This window comes from Poecilia reticulata, chromosome 4, assembly GCF_904066995.2.
Source record: "Poecilia reticulata chromosome 4, P_reticulata-male-v2, whole genome shotgun sequence".
In the NCBI taxonomy this organism is placed as follows: Eukaryota; Metazoa; Chordata; class Actinopteri; order Cyprinodontiformes; family Poeciliidae; genus Poecilia; species Poecilia reticulata.
In genome coordinates, this window is record NC_088833.1 from 14,306,580 (window position 1) to 14,324,321 (window position 17,742).

Here is a 17,742-nt window from a genome sequence, read left to right on the forward strand (position 1 = left end):
ACATGAACACTTTTTGCTGTTTTTTTCTCTCCATCCATCTTCTCAGTTTTCTGACCCTGGTCAATGAAAAGGATCCCTATAGCATGTTGTTGCCACCACAATGTTTCACAGCGGGACTGGTGTGTTCATGTGGGTGTGCAGTGTCACTTTTCATCAGCACATATATCATTAGGTGCATCAGTAGGTGGCTCAACAGGGTATTCTTTTATACTTACTTCACAGTTATGTGTTGGTCTGTCAGGTAAAGTCTCAATAAAACAAACACAAGTCTGTTGCTGCGACTTGATAAAATGTGGGGCGTAGGTATTTGGCAAAACCGGACATCTATGTGCTGATGGAGCGTACAGGCCTGAACATTCCCTGAATCCACAAGGATTTTAAAACAAAGCAATGGGGGTGAAGCCTGGCTCAGCGGACTCTCCGCACACGCACAGCCACCCGCACACACATACGCCACCTTTATGATCTTCACCCGCATTCGCAACGCTGATCGTGGAGATGTAATCAGATGGGTTTTTGTTTTGAGTGCACGATAAGATTCCTATCACACTTGAGTGCTGAGATGAGGCCCTGTGAAGTGCAAAGAGCGGGCCTCTAATCGACCTGACCTGCTTCGCTTGTTACTCTCTCTCTCATGTGCTCATTAATCGAATTAGCTATTCATCGACAAGTGGAGAGTGCACTGAATTAGTCTCTTCGCTCTGCTACCTCTCAGCCTTAAGAGTCTCCGCAGTAGCATGATGACTGGTTTCCATTGTTTGAGCCTCCGTCTCTTCAGTGGAAGGGGGGGGATTGACCAGGGCAGGTATGGAGCAGCCACAGGGGGGCTAACCTTTGACCCTGTTTGGGAGAGGAACTTGGGTCTATCCAGCCACACAATACTTTCAGCATATAGCCCTCTGTGGCTGCCTGCTGCTACCCACAATTAAGTCCTTTGCTGGGGTCTCACTGGGCAGAAAGGCCCCCTGGAGCGCTGACTGCTATCCGGAGGTCTTTCACCACTTTCCCCCTGATCCAGCTCCGGCTGCCATCTATGAGGAGAGGAAAAAACTCAATAACGGAGAAGACACAAGGGAAACAATGGTCTTTAGAGGGGCATCTTAACCCGCAGCAAACAGTGTCAACATCTGTGAGGAAGCCCATGGATAGATGGACTCTGTGTCCGCCATGGCCGAGAAAAAGGTCTTTCCTTATGGGCAGTCAAAGTGAAAAGGCTACAGTGTTGTTTTGTTGTGCATGAGAGGGATTTGGTACCCTGTCTCCTTTCAGCTGGAGTTGAACCACGCCGTGGTGCCGGAGAAGCAATTTGGTCTCGGTGGAGAGCCGGGGCAGAAGACGACGCAAAAGCCTGGAGAGCAAGGGCCTTTCTTCCCATGGCCCGCTCCTTCTGAGGGGTGAAAAAGATTATTGTCGAACACATTGAGCAATGAAATGCATCAAAGTCGGTGGGGAGCGTGGCCCGGATTGGGAAAGTGAAGGGTTGATGTTACGAGGAGGGGAAGAACACGGACACATGTAGCGTGTTTGCATGTGTGTGTGTGGAGGCCACACACCAGCAGAGACGCGTGGGAGTGGATTGGATTCTCATGTGCTGTCTGGGAAAGACACTGTCCCTCTCTCTGCTCCTCTATCTGCTTCCTTCTGAAGCGTGCAGTCTGCTCTCATGTGAACACACAGCTAGGATAAAGAGTCTCTTCATCACCCTTTGCAGCCTCTCTCTTCCATCCCGAACTGAAAAGGATTCTTTCACCCAGGCCCCGCGGTCTAATTCCCACTCATCCCAATTTATCAGTTACTGCCAATTGGAGCTAACTGGGAGCTTGTGGGAATCCAGGTGCTTATCATTAATGCTGCGCTTTTGTGGTTTGTGAGGATACGCTGCAGGAACTGTGTGTCATGTTCCTGCATGCCGACAATGGGGGGCTTCGTCAGACCGTGCTTCCCATGGAGACTCAGCATCCAGACACACACACACGCCCACACATGCAGATGCACAGAGGCATGCCTGCGGTGACTGTTGTCAAGCCGAAACATTCAGTAGCACATTATCCGAAATATCTTTGGAGTGTGTAACTTACACATCCTCTGCATGTGGATCCATCTGTCTCCTGGTTCGCTCACCTGTGCTTCTGCTCAACTTCTGCTAATATTATTATATCAGTATATGCTTTTAACTTTCCCGGGGTGAGCATTCAGTTTCACATTGAAACGTGAAAAGGGCCCAGCGTTTGAAACCCATCAAAGAAAACGGGCCTAATGACGAACAAAGACAGGCTGTGGCTAGCTGTCTCATCTGAGATCCAAATCTCCCTGAAAAGCCACATCCTGAAAAGTCACGGCGGCAACAAATGCATAACCCGGGTTAGATTTCCTGCAGGAAGTTTTAGAAGTGACACAACTAGACACATTCATGCAGAGATCAAAGCTCAAGTTGTATGAATGTCGGAGGAATTTTCTTGTACATTCAGCATCTTGGCGGTGGGGCGAAACGTCGCCCCACCGCCAAGCTAAAGCTAAAGCTCCTGCACAATCAAACAGCAGACATGCTGCTTTATGCCTGATTTTTTTATCTGTCACTGAAGAGACTTTAATGTCATCTTTATTGTGATGTTGATCAACAGTTTTCTGTATTTTCTGAACTGAATAGAAATTAAAAATACTGTTTATGTCCAAAGAAAGTTTGTGTAAGGTCTTATGAAATTTGGGACTATTAAACAGAATATGTTACAGAACTAATTGAAAGTAAAGAAATTATACAGCGCCTTAAAACAGTACTCATACCTGTATGCATTTGCTTTCATTCTCCTTGAGTCAATGCTTTGTCGAGTCACATTTTGCAGTGATTGCAGCTGAAGTCCTTTGGGGTAAAATTTCAATTTTACCCATTGTTTTTTTATAAAATATATCAAACTTTGTCAGATTTTAAAAAAAGTATATCTCACAGCATTTAGGGTGATGTAAAGCGGCATGAAGCATTCTACATGCAATTTTGGGTAGATTTGTTGTCTGTAGCTGTCTTGTCAACAGATTTTCACTCCTGAACTGTGGTTCTCTGCAGCTCTTCCAGAGTTTGTGAGGTTGTTATATGTTTCTTAACAAAGCTGATATATAGCAGTATTCCATGAAGCTGATATATAGCAGTATTCCATGACCAAATTAGGTTCTGAAAGCAATTGATTGCACTGTATTTTTATTCAGGGGTGTCAAGGTAAATGAGGCTGAACACACGTTAACCAAATTTTTCAGACATTTATCTTATGTTGGAAACTAAACATGTTAATTTTCTTCTACTTCACAGTTGGTTTATCGTATAAAAATCCTTATTAAATACACTAGTTGCCAAACACACACACACACATCAAGAACAGTTATTTCCTGTTCTCTGGCGAAAAAAAGAGCACATACCTAAAAAGTGAAAGTCCCGTAAAAGAAAACACTTTCCATGAGGTTTTTCAGCCCACTGGGAAACTGCAGGGGGCGGGGAAGGATGAATACCAACAGCTAGTGTCTTCAGCCTTTCAGTGAAGCAGTTGGTAATGTTCATTAGCACACCTAGAGTGCAGGCAGCATGAATGGGGAGACGCACCTTTATGCTCTAGCTCTGTGCCAGGAAGGGCCCGGTAGCATTAGATATGGCTGACCTGAGGCGAATGTTGCCTTTGGTTTGGGGCGAGAGAGTGCCAGAGCAGAGGATGACGAGAAAAGAAGAGGGAACACACTCCAAACTGGTAATCTTTTGTATTCTTTCCCCCTTGCTGCTCCTTATTTCCAGCACGCCGCTCCCTTTCCATCTCCTTACTGGTTAAGCTACTTAAGGCCAAATTACAATTATTGCATGTGGAGGTGGTCCCCCCCCGGCTCAACGTTCTCGTCATCACAAGATCCAGTAGGAAAAAACTCTGCCTCAAACACACATCTAATCGGTTGTTTGTTGATTGTCTGCATTAACTATGATTCACTCATGTGACTCAGTTGATTTTTCTCACTGTGGCTCACAGAATTAAGAGATTATTTAAAGAAAAAAAAAAGAAAAAGCAAGGCAGCATGACAGAGCATCATCCGCCTCTTCTAATTATCCAAGAATTCAAGGCGATAGATCTCACAACCGCAACGTATCCTATTGGGACTTTATGTGATAGAATAACACGAAGTAGTGCACCACTGTGAAATAACAGGAAAGGGATACATGTTGATGTTGTTAAATGAAAAGCTGAAAAGTGTGCTGCAAATTGCTAATTCCATGAAGAAAAACAAGGCCAACCAGTTTGCTTCAGAAGACACCTAATTAGTAAACTAAATTTACATGTAAGTGATTTAATCCTGTTATGAATGCAGCTGTTCTGTGAAAGTCTCAGAGGTTTGATGGAGAGATAGTTTGACAGACATCATGAAAACCATGGAAATCAGTGGACAGGTGAGGGATCACTTTGTGAAATATGAAACATGGTTAAGTTTTGCAACAATATATTGAAGGGCAGTGGTGGGAAGTAACGAAGTACAAGTACGTCGTTACTGTACTTAAGTACAATTTTCGTGTATCTGTACTTTACTTAAGTAGATTTAATAATGGGTACTTTCTACTTTTACTCCACTACATTTTACAGTAAGTATCTGTACTTTCTACTTCACTACATTTCTACAAAACTGTCGCGTTACTCGTTACATCCAAGTCTCGTTTTTTTCCGTTAAAATGTGAAGTTCAGGGATTTAAGGTGGCGCCGTAAAATCCCAGCAATAACGTGACTTAGTGTCTGTTGTCACCCATCGACTCCACCTTTACTTGCAAGTGGAGCTCCAAGACATGCGCAGTGGTTTCCTCTGAGCGTCAGTAATATAATAGCTGCATAAATCATAAGATATGGCGACATATAAAATCAGCAGCGCTTCACTTTCACAGACGGTGAGGACTTCGTCCAATTTTTAGCGTCACTTGGAAGGAAAGCTTAAAGAAAGGTAAGATCTGTGGACGTGATGCTAGCAAAGCTAGCTGTATTGACTGAAACACATGTTGCATCTGCAATGAAAAAAAGGTGTCACTCATGCCCTGAATTACTGTGTGGAGGTGTTGGCTGAGGTGTTGCATATATGGGACAACGCTGTGACCAAAGTGCAATATTGTAATATGACATTCATGGACGATCCGATTCTTCTGGACGGATCTTGACCAAGTCCTATAGTACTGAAGCCTCACTGAGAGCCGTTCTTTGTTCTTGTAATGCTCTGCGTACACTGCAGTAGCTATTTTATTTCATTAAAATATCTTTATATTTAATTGGCAAATAAATAAAACAAGAACGTAGGAACACAGAGCATGCTCATTGCTCTTTGTTTTCGTCACCTGTCATGGTGGAAGACATTGCAGCAGGAGGGAGGATGAGAACAGTCACGATGCTCCTCCTGCTTGGTTACTTCTTGCTTATTGGGCCTTGGATAGTGTTCATAGTTGAGTGTTGTTAATTGCTATGTTTAATGGTGCAGACAATTATTATTTCTGGCATTGGCAATATGGGCAACCGCCCAGGGCGTTATTTTTTTAGGGATGGCAGGAGACCTGTGTATTGTGGCACATAGATGAAAGCAAAACAGAATGAAGAAGAGTTTGAATTGTCACTGGATAATTTATTTCAGCTCTAAGTGTTTAATATCTAGGTGTTTTTATGGGAAAGTAAATCTTTCAGATCAGTTTGAGAAGCAATTTTGATAGGTGCACTTAATGTTATTGTCATGTAGCATGGGGTGCTGGTTTTGATTTGGTCTTGGGTTCAGTGGTCCAGACTACAACTCTGCTACGAGGCTCCTTGGTTCCATGTCCTCCTCTGCCAGTTGGATTTCTTTCAAAATAAAAGCCACTAGTGGCAAAAAAGTGAAGTTCATGTTATGTTAGGACAGGAGACAAGATGTTTCCAACCCTGAAATTATGATGCATAGAATCAAATATCTAAGTCTAAACTATGTTACAGAGTAAACTCAATAAAAACAGGCTTTATCTGTGGCATTGTTCATTAAAATGGCACATTACTGATGTATTAAAATTAAATACGATTGGTACACTTAATGATATTAGTGATTAGGCAATGCATTCGGCAAGTACTTTTACTTTTAATACTTAAGTATTTTTAAAAGCCAGTACTTTTTTACTTTTACTTAAGTAAAATGTTAATGTGGTACTTTGACTTTTACTTAAGTACATTTTTGTCTGTGTATTTGTACTTTTACTTAAGTACATTTTTTGAGTACTTTCTCCACCACTGTTGAAGGGTGAACTTACTGAGACCTGGTCGTCCACCTAAACAGGCATCAATCAGAAAAGCAGAAAAGCACGTCTTCTCTTCAGATTTTCATTTGCACTATTTCTGAAAATCAAATATTAAAATTGTGCCAGTTGTAATTAAATCAGGAGAATAGATGGGATTTTAGGCACTGCAAATTTCACACATGACTGTGAGACACATTTTAAAAATATGTTCCTCACACCTGAGAACATAATAGACGCTGTTTTGGAAGAAATTAAGAAAACAACGCAGCGGTAAAACCCCGCTCGCTGAGGAACACTAAATTGCTTCCTGCAACAACTCCAAACAGTTGACTGCAACAAGTTTAGCGTTGGGAAGACGAGCTGTAAACATAGGAAGTTATTTCTGGAGAGTTGGTTTTACACATGCAACAATAAACGGCAATTTAAATGCCTGAACAAGACAGCTAACTAAATCAGTGCCTCCTGTCCTGTTCATACAACCCGCAGTTCAAAACCACAGAGCTGGTCTGACCAACCTTAATGAGGCTTGAGGTATGCGTACACATGTGTGTTTGCAGAAGCTAACACCTGGTCCAGCTGCTGTCTATAAAGCTGGGGCGCTGTCAGGGACTATTAAAGCACCTCGTGGGCAGCCATCGCTCTTCCTTCCTCTCAATCTCCAGCGAAGCCCCTAAAATCACTTAACAGCATCCTCCGTTAATGGGCCTCCATAAATTGGGAGCTCACATTTTAACATAAACATGTGCATGCACAGTGAAGGACTTCTCTCACACTGTCATATAAAACAACATACTCTCACGCACATACCCTCAGGTGAGTCCAACTTTGCAAAAGCACATACTTTTTTTTTTTTCCATTTATAGCCTCTCACAGCAAAAGCAGGCAGCGGGTGCTGCTCCGTCTCTGTGTGCATGTAGATGTGTGTGTTGGAGACAGTGTGAGGAAGCAGGCTTATCTGGCTCAGCATCAGCACTGAGATGATTTGTTCATAGCCAGCCTCGTGCGGGTTGCAGAGATAGAGCCTTTGTGCTCCTGGAAAAAAGGGCGGGCGGGATCGTGCCTCAACAACCACCAGCTCCCAGAAACAAAATTATCTCATTACCCAGAATAATGTTAAGGAATTAGCCTCGACGGTGTTTGCACAGGTGTGAAAAGACAATGATCGGAAAGGCTTTAGTTGTCCTCTTTTCAGAGCTGATGACATCCTGCTGTAGATGTGCTGTCAGAAAGGCAGCCCAGGATCACCGTCTTTAACATGTTTCACTAAAAAACTCATTAGTCTCTTGCACTGCCTTTAGTCTGAAACGTTTAAATAAAACTCTGTGGAACTAAATGCCTATAGGATTAAATCTAGGTAGAGACTACTTGTCTGTAATTTAATCCCAGCATGAATCCATCTGTTCTCTTACAGTCTCAGAGGTTTGTTAGAGAACATGAGAGGACAAACGGCATCATGAAGACCGAGAGACGCAGCAGACAGGCCAAGGGAGAAAGTTGTGGAGAAGTTTATGCAGTAACTATGGTGGTGACAGAACAATTTTACATTGGATCTGTTTGTTCAGAAGGGAAATGACAGCTAGTCAGAACCAATGGGAAGATAGATGGAAGATAGGTGGAATTCTGGATGGTTTTCTTCCAATCATGGAAGAAAACCTGTTAGCCACTACAAAATACCAGCGACCAGGGAAACTCTTATTTTCCAGCAGGACAATGATCATAAACATGTGGCAAAACCTACACTGGAATAGTTTAGATTAGAGATTAGAGCACATTTGTGTATTAGAATGGCCCAGTTAAAGTCCAGACCTAAATCCAGGTCAGAATATATGGCAAGACTTAAAATCCGATGTTCTCAAACATTCTCCATTCAACCCGACTGAGCTGAAAAAAAAAAGAATGGGGATAAAACGTTCAGTTTAACAGCAAAGATCTGCTGTTAGTGTTGTGAAAAATTGAGTGTAAATGCAAAAGCATAATTTTCTTTGTAAAAAATTTGAAAACTATATCACTTCACAATTTGGAAGGGTAACACTTAATATACATAAGACTGACATGACACAGTCATAAACATAACATGTCATGAAGACGTTTTCATAGATGTTTATGACTGTTGTCATGAAGTGTCATTCGATACATAAAGACACTTTAAAGGAAAAGTTGACACAAGTTTTAATGAAACATTGCATTAAAAATAATCATTATTTTCAGTACCAAATGATGCAAAGTTGACATTTTAAATTGACCTATAATGCAACTTTGCATTAAGAAAAAGCACCATTATTTACCAAATGACACTTAAATGTTAACAGTCGTAAAGATTTATTCATGTTCATGACAGGTCATGTCAGTCTCATGCACACCCCTTCAAATAAAGTGTTAACTTAGGGAGTATTTTTTGCTCTACACACAAAATCCTCATAAAATAAATGTGAAAAAAGTTCACAGGGTTTGAATACTTTTGAAAGGGTCTGTAAAATGCAAAATTGCAATATATACTTCACAGTCCAGGACTTCCTATGCAGCACATGAAATAACTTTCGTTCCAAAACGCTCAGAGGGGAAGGCAGGACAAAAACATCAAAAATAAGATCCAAAAACTTTTCCTCTGTTGTCTGACACTTGACCTCAACTGAAACGTGGTTCACCCCCGCACCTGGCTCTCCATTAGCAGAAAAACAAACAACGAGAAGCATTTGCAAATGTTATTTGACTCGGATCTGCTCAGCAGCTCAGCTGGGTGTACGCCATCCACAAGTGCGTGTCATCATCAGGAAGATTTACAGCCTCCGAGCCGGGGGCCCTGTTACGCCTAGGAGTGAGACGCTGATTGAGTGAGTATGTGCTGAGAAAAAGGACGTGGGTGCTTTAGTGCATGTGCGTCTGAGACAGAGAACACGAGTAAGAGGGAGTCTGCTGATGATGTGACATCTGCTTGTGCACTTGGACTGTTTTCCCTCCCAGCAGATGCATGCATTCCTCTGAGAGCGAGAGATCGCATGTATTTGTGTTTTCTTGGAAGCCAAACAGCAGAGGTTACTTTGGAGTCTTTTGGGCTGCTGCAGAGTTAACAGCTCATTAACGCCAATTCATTTCAGTTTCCCCTCCTGGTGCTCTGCAGAGAAAACAGTCACCCATCATCTTTCACACACATCACAGAGACCTAACTCAGCAGTAAAGGACAGGCAGCAGAGTCTGCTATGTATGAACTCTTACACTTGTTACCTTGTGGTTTATTTACGTCTTCAGGAAAATTTGGGCCTCAGGAAAGCATGAAAAGAAGCACAATACTGGGTACATGAAAACATAAAGAGGGAAGATTTTTGCAACATTTTTGGGAAAACAATGGCCATTGAATGGCCACAAATCCATATATTTTGTACAATAATTGATTTTAATGAGTCTGAATGGCACAAATCTAGCATGAATTTTCAAATAAGACCAGTTTTTTTTATGTGGTCCTTAATTAGATAAACATCTTCTTTTTTTTTTTTTTTTTACGTTAAACCTCAGTCTGCATTTTATCCACCATTTACATCACTAAAACGTGACAACTTCACATTTCATGCTGAAGGAGGTGGGAAACACTGATGTCAGATATGATTTTGTCAGCATAACGTTTCAGTATTTGATACGTAGCCATGTGGGATCCATTTTTACATCCATAAACACAGCATGCGCTGTGCGACATCACATCTTATTCTTCAAATGCAGGTCACAGCGAAACACCTGAAATGAGATTTTACTCTCCACAACAGAACAGATCTAAGCTTCCTCAAGAATCTTCCTCTGTCCTTCCCTGTAAACGGCTTCACTGTTCAGACTCCAGTCCGGTCTGTTGTACAGATGAAGACCAAGGTATTTATGCTCCTCAACCAGCTCCACTTCTTCTCCCCCATGATGGGAATAGGGTTCGATCTTACCCTGTTTCTCTTAAAATCCATAATCCTCTCCTTTGTTTTGTTCACATTCAAGATGAGATGATAAAATGCAGCAGCTGCAGGGGTGCAGAAGCGCTCAGGGAGTATCTCCGTCGATCTGTGCGTCGGATATTCTGACCCTCTCACCACCTTCATTTGTAACACAGGACAGGTCCGTGCATAGAGTAAAGATCAAAGAGGCAGACAAGAGTATCAGATGCACAGACACACAAGCAGGCTGCAAGACCATGACCTTTGACCCTACCGAGACTGCACTTTTACGTGTTAAACAAAGAGACAGCAATCTGAACATAGTTTGCAGATGCTGAGTTATTTTTCTTAAATTTTTTTTTTTTACAGAATGCAATCCCCGGGAAAGACCGATCAGAGGTCAACCTCATGAAAACGTTTCGACTTCTTCCACACAATCCGCGTGGAGCTTTGTACTTCTGTCATCGCTCCTAAATTTTAGGACATCTCTCAGTTACAATGGCATCTGAAGGCCCTCTTGAGGACTATCATTTGTCCTGCTTCAAATGCTGCCCTATTGTGGAGAAAGGGAAGAAGAAAAAAACCCACAATCCTATTATTATGGCCCAAATAAACAGCAGCATATGGACTTGCCACTCACAATCCGTTCCTAGCTTCTTTATAACTGGCTTTGGGGGCAGTTTTAGAGCAAAACGTATTTAGACTTTAGCGGAAGGGTTGATGAGGTGAGGGATCGTTACCTCCTAGGGTTTTATTTTTTTTCTTTTTCTTTTGAAGCCTCCATTTCCTTGACCTCTAAAATGGGAAAGAAGAAAAGCCATAAAACCTATTTTCCATTACGTCCCTTTAAAGTGGTGCCCGCCAGTGAAGGGATGAAGGAACAGAGAGAAAAGAAAATTGGCTTCCAGATACAGTTTACATCACTCACATGTCAATGCAAATAAGGCGATCTGGTCGCTCAGGACCGTGTTTTACCCCCAAAAACAGAGACCATCAACAACGTTCTTTGTATCTCAGATGGTGTGATGAATGCGTCTGCCCGTATATCTCCTTCCCTTCTTAATTACAATAAGTTGGTGCCATAATAGGATTGTCAACGACCAAGGAGTGACAGCTTAAAAGAAATGCTCTCCAGTTGAAATGTGCCTTTGAGGACCGATTTTCCAGAGCTTTCTTGCTTCACTTTAAAGCTCCATCCAGTTCGGCAGTCCTTTCAGTGTAGCTGGGATACAAATCCACGCTGCTGCAGCTATCAGAGGCCCAGAATGAGCATAAAAAAGCTGCATTACATCTTGCTTCATTTTTAAAGGTTCCCTTTGGCTCCTCGTGTGCAAAGCGCCCCACTTTGGTCTGCCAAGTGTCTGTGTTACTGGGATTCGTCATAGGGAAGTCAAAGAATTGCTGTGTAGACAATGCTTGCGGCCATCTCTTCTCTCCACAGAGCGGTCTCTCTATCTTGGTTCAGAAACGCCACTGTCATCTAGCTGCCTGCCAGATTTCCATCGCTCCGCCAGCGACCAATCAGCCATCTGCAGGGTGATTTCTTTTCTCAGTTAACTGTTGTGTATTTAAAGTTCCTAACTATTACCTCATCTTCATCAACAACTTGACAGGTTCCAGGAGTGTGTGTGTGTGTTCCTTTTTTAAGGCCCATGTGGCTACAAAGGCTGTGGTGGCAAGCGATAACCATCCACAGCCAAGGGCTACTGCTCTGCTTTCATTGCCTTTGTGGTTGATTTCAAAGCATGCGATGCTTCGCCATCCACCAGCTTTAAGGAAAGGGACACATTTTGCGACCTTCAGTGCAGATGGGCCAAAACTTTAATGAAAGAAGATGGGGGGGAGGGGGGAAGCAGACCTGCTGATGATTTGCACTTGTTTGGTGATAGACTGGGTCAAAGCAGAAACAGATGTAGGTAAGGAGAGGAAACATGCCCAGTAGCCCTTCCTGGTGCCAACCGTGCAAGTGCAGAAGAGAGAGACCGTACTCTCTTGGAAGAACGTAAATGTTTAAATACATAAAGGTTATATACATACACCCATGCCCCATGAACTCATTTTGTCATGTACAATCACTTCAGTGTGTTTTATTGTATTGACCAACACAAATATTTGACATAGTGTGAAGTGGAAGTGGTTTTTAAATTTCCTTACAAACATGTATTCACCCCATCCAAGTCAATGCAGTTTCAGGTCTTGGGTTTTGTCTCTAACAGCTGGAACAACTGACCATTCTTCTCCAAAATTTGTCCATCTTATTAAATGAAAAGCCTCCATGAAAAACAAATACCAAGTATGGCCACTTAATAGACTTCAAACTTGGACTTTGACTAGGCCATTCTAACACATAATTATGCTAGAAGGTATTTTAGAGACAGTACTGCCCTGTATCTAGCTCAACTTTCCACTTACCTATACACCAAATAATGAAAAAGTGTCCTTAACTAATGTTTTTAAATGAGAAATAGTATTGCACTGCCATGATGGCATTTTTGTGCACTTAAGATCTTTGAAAAACATCAAGGAAAACCAACTTTATTCTAAGAGTAATCCACAAAGTGTGCAAAAACATGTACTTGCCATATGCTTTAAATTATATGTTTTTCTCCAGTGCCTGCAAAATAGCACCAAGAGAGGTTTTTGAGAGAGAAAGCTCCCAGCACCTCATTTACCTCCTGCTCCCCTCCGGCTTCCTAATCCACAGGGCTGATAAAGTTTGGAGGCCCCCATGGCCATGCGCTACTAGACGTGGGAATGAGAGGGCAACTCGTAAAGCATAATTGCGCTTTATGAGGGCCCTTCAAGCGGTTTGTTGAAGGAACGGCTATTTCTGAATTTGCTGTTCAGCCCAAATCTAATGGGGAGATGGAGATTAGAGAGCATGAAATTATCACAACCTAGTATGGAAGATGACAGCAGGGAAAATGTTTTCTGTATAAAAGAGAAGGGATTTTTTTCACAGCTATTTCCTTCCTTCCTCAATTCAAGGATGTAAGACATTTTGCATTTGCACAATTTAATTTCTGTTGGGTCTCCAAATTAAATTTAAAGACACTTCCAGAAACAAAAACCAAAAATTTTATTTTAATGTCGTTTGAGCAGCAATATTTCTATTTGGGAAACAGTCCTCCCTACTGTTTATTATGAGCTGCTTTACTCCTAATTAATGGCCTGTGAATAGCTTTCTCATTATCGCACATGGAGAATTTCATGGTAGGCATTCCATCCATCCATCCATCCATTTTTCTGCACCCTTGTCCCTCAGTGGGGTCGGGAGGGTTGCTGGTGCCCATCTCCAGCTAACATTCCGGGCGAGAGGCGGGGTTCACCCTGGAAGGGTCGCCAGTCTGTCGCAGGGCAACACAGAGACACACAGGACAAACAACCATGCACACACACACTCACACCTAGGGGCAATTTGAAAAGGCCAATTAACCTAACAGTCATGTTTTTGGACTGTGGGAGGAAACCGGAGTACCCGGAGAAAACCCACGGATGCACAGGGAGAACATGCAAACTCCATGCAGAAAGACCGGGGCCGGGAATCGAACCCAGAACCTTCTTGCTGCAAGGCAACAGCTCTACCAACTGCGCCACTGTGCAGCAGTAGGCATTCCATGCAAGAAATAGAGTTGTCTAAGAGACGAATACGGCTTGTTGAAATCTTCAGAAAGATTAGCAGGTGTGAAGTTTTTCCATGAAAACAATAATTGATGCATTTAACAGCAAAGGCATCTATGCACCCTCATTACACAAAACTCCCCTACTGAAGAAAACACAAGTTTGCTTAAATTTTGATGCCCAACATTTGGGCAAGACAATCAAATACTCTGAGAATAATTCCACTTTAATAGATAAACTTATTTTCTTGAATAGTTTGTTGTGATTTCTTTAAATGCGTGGATCATTTGGGTTGTTGCTGAAATCTGGAGTAAATTTCATCTCAGTGACTTCATGATAAAAAAATAGATGCATTCCATAATTATTTTCTCCATTTTATTACTTTTCTGTTGCTTTGGATCCTCACTCTTTCAGCTGACCTGCCTCCTCAGTGGTCGACCATGTAGCATCTCTTCCACAGCAAGTTTAGAAATGTTACCAGGCAAAATCTACAGATTTATATCTAAATGTAAATCAGGTGTGGATTTTTGGCCAGTCAATAAAGCACTTTCAATGCAGCAAAAAAAAAAAAAAAAAAAAAAAAAAAAATTCTGCAACATTTTATTGACTTCAAAGTTCCTGAAATAAAAATATAAAGTGAAATTAATTTCCAACTTAATAAAATTTTATACCTTTGATTCAGTCTTTTGGCTCTACTGCATTTCTATGGTTTTATAGTCACTTAGAGACAAATTAAAAACAGGACTTAAAATTCACTTTCTTTTAAAGAAATTGCTTTTGGCGGTACAAAACTTGTAACAATCCAGGCGACCGTATTTGCATTTGAAACAGACCTTGTGCACGCCTGATCAAGATTAATAAAAAAGAGACAAAGGATAAAAGAAGCAGGCGGGTGAACACGAAAGGCAAGATGCTGAAAGAAGGGATGGCAAATAGAAAAGAGGTGGACATATGTGAGGGAGAAGTAAACAAAGATGGGGGAAAAAAAGCCTCTGTATAAGTGAGTTGGTGGCACTAAAGAGGAGCCAAGCCCCTCAGCCATCACCTCATCCACATCACAGACTCGTCCAGCCTCTGGCGCTGCAATAAATACATTTTCAATTACAAGTACTGGGCAACAAAACAGAGGAGAAGAAGGTGAGGAAGGGTAAGAGCCCTGAAGCCTCCCAGAGACTTCTTTGGAAAACACCTCAGGCAGAGAAAGACCCCACCAACATGCCTTGGCACACAAGAGCATTTTAATCACTGGTTAGCTCGCTGCAACCAGTCAGGCGCTTAACAAAGCCCAGAGGTGCGCACTCGCCAGCATTCTGATGGGACACCTGCAGTGAACTGAGGTCTTTAGTGGACAGACTGAAACCTGAACCTCACGCAGACGTTTGGTTTAAAGGACAAATAACAGGGCCACGGTCTCACGGACTCGGCGACAACACGGCCAAAAGGTTTCGAAGGCTATTACAAGTGGCTGTTGTAATGTTAGAGTGATATAATGCTGACGTTAGCGCCACTCAATATGAGGGTGACATCAGAAACTCTAGACAGAGTGGCTGTACATGCCCACACCCTGAGAGCAACCACTATATCTGGGTCAACGTTTGACTCTTTGACACAAGGCTTTGTGTCAGAGAGTCAAAGGTAGGTTAGTTTGGATAACTCTTATAATGTAAAGGGGGTTATTATGTAAAATCAACTTTTTGATCTTTATATTGTTTCATATTGTTATTCCCTAATCAAAAACACACCTGGAGTGTTGCTTCGATTCATTCACGCATGTTTGAGGAATCCTTAAATCTCCAGTGTGACCAGTCAGAGGTGAGGGGTAGCTTTACACACTCTGCTCCTGCAGCCTAGCGGCAGCAGCAATTGGCGGTCGCATGGTGGAACTGTGCAGCAGCTGAACTCTTCCTTGGAAATGCTTTTCAATCCAGCACTCCTCAGAATGGCTGTAAACAGCATAATGGAGAAGCATTATTGTGATGATGTATGGATTTCAAGGTAACAAATTGTAAACTTAAATTTGATAATTATAACAAATGAAGGTAACAGAGTTACTTGATTGTGCTATAAAATGGCACAAAGTCTATCCATCCATCCATTTTCTAACATGCTTACCATTGCAGAGTCGCGAGGGGGGATGGTGTCTATCTCCAATGGGCGAAAGGCAGAGTACACCCTGCACAGGTCACCAGTCCATCACAGGACTTCCCCTTTAATGAATAACTATACATATATTTTTTTATCTAGTTACTTATATTTGTGTGAATTAAAATTTTTGGTAACACTTTATTTGACCGGGTGTGAATAAGACTGTCATGACACTCATAAACATGACATAACACCTGTCATAAACGTGAATAAGCCTTCATGAATATTTATGACTGCTGTCATAAAGCGTCATTCGGTAAATTATGACACTTTTAATACAGAGTTGACATTATTCAAAATGTCTTTGTTATGACAACTTAACATTAACCAAGAAATCATTACTGATATAAATTTGTTATAAAAGTATTACTGATTGCACTTTAAAAATAAGATAACTTTATGTTATTAAAGGTAAAGTTTAAACAGTAATGATTTCTTGGTTAATGTTAAGTTGTCATAACGAAGACATTTTGAATAATATCAACGTTGTGTTAAAAGTGTCATAATTTACCGAATGACGCTTTATGACAACAGTCATAAATATTCATGAAGGCTTATTCGTGTTCATGACAGGTGTTATGTCATGTTTATAACAGTGTCATGACAGTCTTATTCATTTCCCTTCAAATAAAGTGTTACCAAATTTTTTGATGATCTGAGTCATTTACAAGGGGATCTGGTGAGTGCTGGAAAGGTGGTTCACCCAGGGCACCAAACAGATTAAGACCGCCTCTGTATTTGCATGTGACAAAAACTCAAAAATAAACAACAAAAAGCTGTAATGAGGCAAATCCTTTTCATTTTTCAGGACTGTAGGTAAAAAAGTTAAGAAAAGAAAGGTGGCTGGGAGAAGTTAACGCAATCAGATGACAGCAGCAGTCAGTCTCTCGTTCACGTGGCTCGTACTCAGAAAAAATTACTCGCTGCTGCAGCTAATTATCGTCGTTAAAGCCACAAAGTGGAACGGACACCACTGGATATTTTATATTCACATAGGGTACATAAAAAGAAAGAACACGGTGAAACATTTTGTTACCCAAGAAACTTCACTCTTCCACAACCAACCAGTCGCCTCAGTGGACTCTCTGATGGAACTATTTGTGGTAAACCCTGCTATAAACTGTGCTGTGTCCTTGTTCCTCAGCCTTATGTTGTTTATTCCCTTGAAGTCAAGATTCTGCCCACAAATGAAGTGTTGTGCTGGAAACAACTGTATCAAAATAACAGAAAAATGCTGTTTGCTTGTTTGGTGGTGGTTGAGGAGAAACTCACCAGTGTTTGCCTATTTGGTTTTATAAACCTTACCCTGACTTTATTGACTTCTTCATTCTTTTCTCTGTTGTCCGTAGCCGGCTAGCCATCCATTCAGTTTATTCTTATTATTAAAGGCTTTTATTGGTCCGTTTCTAATATTGTGGACAAATGCCATCGCTCTATATATGGTCATTACTCTTTCTGTTTATGAATATGCTCCTCCAAAGGCTTCCATTGTGTCCCAGAAATAAAAAAAAATGCTTAGAAAACAGTGTGAATGATGTAGTGCCGTCAAGAGTTGCAGATGAAAATATAAAGAATCATGCTATTTAATAGAAAAGCCCCTGTTCATCATTCTGATATTTTAAGCAAATTCTAACCTGACAGGCTTTTATGGAGGATCTAAATATGAGCTGAACCCTCGTGAAAAACATTAGCTACGAACAAAAAACAAGCCCGTTTGCTTAGATTGTGATGATCCAGCAAAGATGCAGAAGATACTGTGGCGGTTCACACCTGGAGGCAAAAGCAAACAGGTTGGTTGAGCAGCATACAGTA